The following is a 6611-nucleotide window of genomic DNA, read 5'->3' on the forward strand; positions in this document are numbered from 1 at the left end:
GCGCCAAGATCCCCCCGCCCGAGGAGGCTGAGACCGCCACGCCGCTTCCCTTCGGTTTGAGGTGGGCGCGAAAAAAGACACCTTGGCAGATCGCTACGCATTTTGCTCCCCAGGCCATTTCTCTCGCTTTGGGAAGCTCCGAGAGGGGACGGATAGGTGTTGCCGGTGGAGGGCAACAGCGGGGGACTAAAGACAGCGACATCTACTGCTAGCCCCAGAGTCACCGTCCCTGGACCTCAGCTGCCCAACCGAAAGCGAATCCGCCGGCTCTGGGGGCGGGGACAGCAGAAGACAGGGTGCACTAACCTGCCCGAATCACACATTTATTGAGGGAGGGGATGCGTGGAGTTGTGCTCGGCCACTTGAGACACGGACCCTGGGAGGGCTGAGAGGCCCCTGGGATATAAGAATAGTAATATTAAAATCATCACCAACACGGATTGAACATTTATCTGTCAAGAACTGATTTCTTTAATTCCCTCATTAACCCTCAGAGCTAAACACCCATTTTCCGGCCCCACTTCATAGATGGTAAACAGGCTCAGAGATGTTCCCTAATTTGACAAAATCACACAGCTGGTAAAAACACCTAGTTCTGACTTCTAATCTGACTCCAGGGCCTCAATTCATTTTCAGCCGCTTTATTTTACAGGGGGGAAAACTAAGGTCAGAGAAGTTGCTGTGGAGTTATAGGTAACAAATCATGACCAGAAGCCTGGGGACATTGTCCCTGACCTCCAGGGACAGAAGAGCTTGTTAGGAGTCATGCCCACCTGTGGGAACACAGATCTCACCAGAAATGTTAATCGGTTACAGCTCAGTATTGGAGACCTGTACCTCTTTTCACTCCAGATGCCTTCAAACCTGCATTTGCCCATTCTGATGGGGTGAAGGCAGGGGAGGGGATAAGTAACTAGGCCCATTAAGCCAGGAATACCAGCAAAGAATTTCTCAGAGGCAGTCCTCGGAAATCTTTATCAGAATCCCCCCGGGGAGCCCATTGAACACCTGGAACCCAGGCCTTCCTGACCTTCTGGACCAGTCTGGGTGCAAAGCGGGGTTTGGCCCCTTTAACAAAGTTCTCGAGGGGCCCTGATGCCCAAAAAAGTATGAGAATGGCCAAAGCAGTCTGGGCTGTTCCCAAGGAAAGTCTGCATTTCATACAATTTCCATGCTTACCCCAAAGTGATAGATGATTTATTTCAAGAATTGATACACCTGGCAGCCCATTTTGGGCACAACAACCCTTCTCAAGACCTGGGGACCCTGCCCGTGTCATGCCATGTAGGAGACGACCATTTCCAGACAGAGCCAGTTGAGCAGCTCACCGGCTTGTAAACAGTGTCCCCTGGCTCCTTGAGATTTCACTGTGGATACTTTAGCGCTGGTGAAAGCGAGGGTCCTTCTTTGCCCCTCTCTGGAGGCTGTTCAAGCAGTTTTTTTCACCGGCAACCGGAAGTGGCAGTCTTGGAGGGGAGCGGGGCAGGGGCAATTCCTTGTAAAGGGTTTCTTAGGATTGGATCCTGGGGTGGGAAGCTCAGAGTCCAGCTATTCCCATGGGGTGGCCTCCAGGGTACAGTGTGAGCACCGTGGGGACTCATGCCAGGCCCCCAGCCTTAGCCCCCTGCCCTGAGAAGATACAGTGCAAGCCACCTGTTGGTCTCCTGACCCACGGAGCTAAAGCACTTCAAAGAAACCTTGGCGGACATATGACCCATCACTCAACATTTTTCATATGCAGAAAGTGAGGTCCCAACAGCCTTTGTTTGACACTTGGGGCACCTGCCTTGTCAACTAGAAACCCATGGATGAAATGCCTACGTTTGGGGCTTTGGATTCAAAGCCAGCCATAAGCAGAGGAAGGCAGGCGGGGAGACAGATGAGGAAGGATTAAAGTTGATCCGCCCCCTAACCCCAAAAAGGCCTCTGACTCCTTGTTTATGAAATGAACATGGCCTTGGGTTCCACAGGGGCCAAGAAGCTGGAGAGGGGCGGGGGGGCCAAGGGGGAGCTCTATAAGGACTCATCTGTCATTTTTATCCATAGGGCTCTGCGGCATCTGGGTTTCTAGATCTTAAGCCCATCAGCGTGATGGATAGTCTTGGGACCCGGATTACATTATGGGGTTAATTTACTACATTTTTGAATACCCATTTGCTGGCTGACTGTTTTTCAAAGTTATTTGCATATTTTTCACCATAACGACAATATGTAGGAAGGCATCTGGGAGGAAAGGATGGATGTTTAGGAGGAGAGAGAGCTGATTTGCCAACTGGAGCAGGTCCCTGAGGGTCTGCAATGAGGACAGAAAGAAAATCACTCCCAAGACACATTTAAATTGAAACCAAGAGAAGGCAAGATGTAACAAAGTCGTGCAAAGACCAAGGCCTTCAGGGGCAAAGGAGAATTCCTGGGGTCCCCTGAACAAACACGTAACTAATGAACTGGGTAAAACAATAGGCAATGAAGGGTCCAGACCCCTGAGATGCTTCCAAAGTCCTCCCAGGCTGATCACAAGACTCAACACTCATCCCATCCCTGCCTACGATTCCTAAGACACCAAACACAGGAGGGGAAGTGGGGGTGGGGGGGGCACAGAGAGTCAGCGACATAAAGCCTGGTGACATTCCCACTGGTCCGCCGCTGCTCGAGGACCCAGCCAGTTGGAAAGCCCCCTGAGCAGAGACCCAGCCGTGTTCATACTTTTGGTCCAGCACCTCACCCAGTGCCTGGCCATACCCAGGTTCTCAGTGAGTGCGTGCAAATGAATTCATGAAAGACCAGAGAGAGGAAGTAATGGTGCACAGTGACCCATTGCCACTTGCCCCACTTGAATCCTGACTTATTCTGGATGCGAACAAAGACCTGGGATTTCAGGGCCTGAGCTACAGGTGGCGGTGTGCAGAGAAGAGCGGCTTTCAAAAATGAAGCAAGAGCTGGGGGATGCTGTCTATGTGCCCCCTCCCCGCACCCACCAGGCTGCCCCTGGGCCTAAGGCGCCGCTCCTCTCCCCACCACTGCTCCTTAGCCAGCTGTGAGGTCCTTCCCTCTCTGAATCTCAGGTTCTTCATCTGTAAATGGGATAATGGTAGCACGGATTCCGTAGGGCTGGGGGGGGGGGGGAGGGAGGTGGGCAGGAAACAAGTGAGATATTTGTAAAAATGTAAAGTCCACAATGCCTGGCACATAAAATCTCAATTAGTGCTGTTATGACAATGAGATTAAGATCTACACACACTATCTAAGCACCTAGAGCAAGCACTCCGTCCCAGCCACCACGCTTTTCAAAACCCCATCTAGGGACACCTGGATGGCGCAGTCATTAAGCGTCTGCCTTCGGCTCGGGTCATGATCCCAAGGTCCTGGGATCAAGCCCCACATAGGGCTCCCTGCTCAGCGGGAAGCCTGCTTCTCCCTCTCCCACTCCCCCCCCCCCGGACCCTGCCACTTGTGTTCCCTCTCTCGCTGTGTCTCTCTCTGTCAAATAAATAAATAAATAAAATCTTTAAAAACAAAAAACAACAAAAACAAAACCCCATCTCAAACATCCTCAGCTGCACCCCCTTCCCCATTTCCAAAAAGGCAGCACCCAAGGTGCCCTAAGGGAGGACATGCATCCCCATGGCCAAGATGCCTAAAGGCAAGGGACTGTGGCCCACACTCAGCTCCTCTCCTTCCTGATCAGGCCTTCTGAGATGAGGCTCGACCTACACAGCTCCCCAGATCCTCTGCTGACCTCAGACCCAAGCCAGGGCCCTGACCTTAGGCCAGCAACACTGGGTGCTTCCAGCACCTTAGCCAGGGCAGAGCCTACACATGCCATCCCCTCCCTGGTGTTTTGTCAACTCCCCAATATCACTGACCCCTTGTCGGTCAGGAGGACCTTACAAATCATCTATTCTTAAACTTAGAACCTCCACCCAGAGACACAAAGTGTCTTCCACAATTTCAGGGGTTCTGGGGCCCTCTGAAGTCATCCCAGACCACAGGGTAAGAACCCTTGATCCAGCTCAACTGCCACTTTTTTTTTTAATAACTGCTTTATTGAGATACATTTCACAACCATGAAGTTCTCCCTTTAAAGTATGCAATTTAGGGACGCCTGGGTGGCTCAGTCGGTTAAACATCTGCCTTCGTGGTCCCAGGGTACTGGGATGGATCCCCGCGTCGGGCTCCCTGTTCAGTGGGGAGCCTGCTTCTCCCTCTGCCTCTGCTGCTCCCCCTGCTTGTGCGCGCTCTCTCTCACTCTCTCTCTCTCTCTTACAAATAAATAAATAAAATCTTTAAAGTATGCAATTTAGTGGGTTTTAGTAAGTTGTGCAGTAAGCAGCACTAATCCCAGAACATTTTCATCACTCCAAAAAGAAAAGCCCCACACACAGTAGCGGTCACCTCCCCACCCCTATTTCCCCTTCCACCAGCCCCAGGCAACCCCTAAAACATCCTCGGCTGCACCCCCTTCCCCATTTCCAAAAAGGCAGCACCCAAGGTGCCCTAAGGGACTTTCTGTCTCTATGGGCTTGCCTATTTTGAACATATCATATAAATCATACAACATGTAGCCTTTTATATCTGGCTTGTTTCACTTGGCATAATGTTTTCAAGATTCATCCACATTGTGGCGTGTATAGGTACTTCATTCCTTTTTGTGGCCAAATAATATTCCATTGTATGAATCCACCACATTTTCTTCATCCACTCATCAGTCGATAGATATTTGAGTGGTTTCCACTTTGGGCATACAACTCCGGGGGAAACTGAGGCCCAAAGTCACCCTAACCACAATGGGCTAGGCCTCTCCTCACATCTGTCTTTTTCCACTGCATCACTCTGGGACAACCCAGAGAACAGAGAACATGACATAAGATCAACCCACTGGTGGGGCGCCCGAGTGGCTTAGCCAGTTAAGCGTCTGCCTTCAGCTCCGGTCATGATCCTGGGGTCCTGGGATCGAGCCCTGCATCGGGCTCCCTGCTCTGAGGAGATCCTGCTTCTCCCTCTGCCTGCTGCTCTGCCTACTTGTGCTCGCTCTCTCTCTGTGTCAAATAAATAAATAAAATCTTAAATAAAAAAAAAAAAATCACCCCACTGGTGAGGAGCCAGAGTAGCAGCCTTTGAACCAGAGTCCGCAGCGAATACCTGGCCACAGTTTCATTCCTGAAAAGGAGAATCATGCCCACAGACCCCCCTCATCCAAGCCACAGTTCCTGTCTCCCCACTTTTGCCCTTGCCCTACAGCAGTCTATTCCCAACTTTAGGAATTGGAAGGAATTAGTTAAATCCTATCGGGTCAGGTCTCTACTCTGCTCAGAACCCAGTCCATCTTGGTGCCCATCAGGCTGATAATATTACAATAACAATAGCTCTTAATTTTTCTAGAGCATTTCCCATGAGGTCAGGATCTTAGGAACATTATCTCCTTACAAAGGCCATCGCACTTAGTCCTTGAACTCCAAGAGTTAGGGATGATGATGATGAGCTCAGAGAGGTTGGGCGCCTTGCCCGAGGGGACCAGGAATGGCATCAGCAGATAAGCCCAGGCATCTGGCCTTACCACAGAACGGAGCTCCTAAACCTCTGAGCCTAATTGTCACATTCTGGAGGAAGAGGAAAACAAGTCGAAATGGAAGCCACTGGGCGAGCTCTGGGAGCCAGGCAAGACTCCCGCCCCACCACTCTTTGATCTTTGCAGTGCCTGTGGCCCCACTGACCCCTCCGTGAGTTATGGGGGCCGCGGGACTCATAACACAGCATTCCTGGACTCCTAGGGTCGTCGGGACGCGGCGCCCCACGCGGTGATGGATGAGCCGCCCCTGGGGCTGGCTTTGTCCCAGCGGGGCTGGGCTGGGGAGCATCAGACGGACTTTGGACGGGGCGTGGCGAGAGGAAGATGGGGTGTGTGTGTGTTGGGTAGGAGAACTGTATTTCTCCCTTCCCTCCGGGGGCGGGGGGAGGGGGGAACACGCCAGTGCGGCCGTCAGCCCCCGGGATTCCCACCTGGTAACGTTTGAAGACCCCCTATACCCCTCTATCGAAGAGCGACCTCTCCTAGAACCCCGCCCCACCGCTCCGCGCACTTTTCGAGGCTACAAAGGCCCAGCGGTGCCCCGTCCCGCCTTCTTCGCACCGGGCATTTCTTCCGTCCCATTTGACAGCCTGGGCGGAATAATCCTTTTGGGGACTGGCCGGCCCCTGCCCAGCCAGACGCGGCCGCAGCTGAGCGCTCAGCTCCGACCCATTGTTGGGGTCTGCCAGGGACCCCCCTGCCGCGGCCTTTTGTCGCCCACTCCCGGCGGGGCCGCTCCAGATGCGCCACCGCTGCCCGCGCCCCGCCCGTCCCACGCGCTCCGGGCAGCGCCGAGGCGGCTCTTACGCACCGGGAGGAGTGGGCCCGCCTCGCCCGGTGCCCGCACGGCCGCCCGGCTGCGCCCGCCTTTGTCTGCCTCCTTTGTCTGCCCCGCGCCCTCGCGGCGGAGGCGGCTAGGCCTCTGGGGAGCGGGCCCGGAACGCCGAGCGCAGCTGGCGAGGGCGCGCTGGCCGGGAGCGCGCGGGGGCCCCGGCCCGGCCCGGGGCTGCCCCTCAGCAGGGGGCTAGCCGAGCCCGCTCCGGCC

This window comes from Zalophus californianus, chromosome 4 (assembly GCF_009762305.2).
Source record: "Zalophus californianus isolate mZalCal1 chromosome 4, mZalCal1.pri.v2, whole genome shotgun sequence".
Classification (NCBI taxonomy): domain Eukaryota; kingdom Metazoa; phylum Chordata; class Mammalia; order Carnivora; family Otariidae; genus Zalophus; species Zalophus californianus.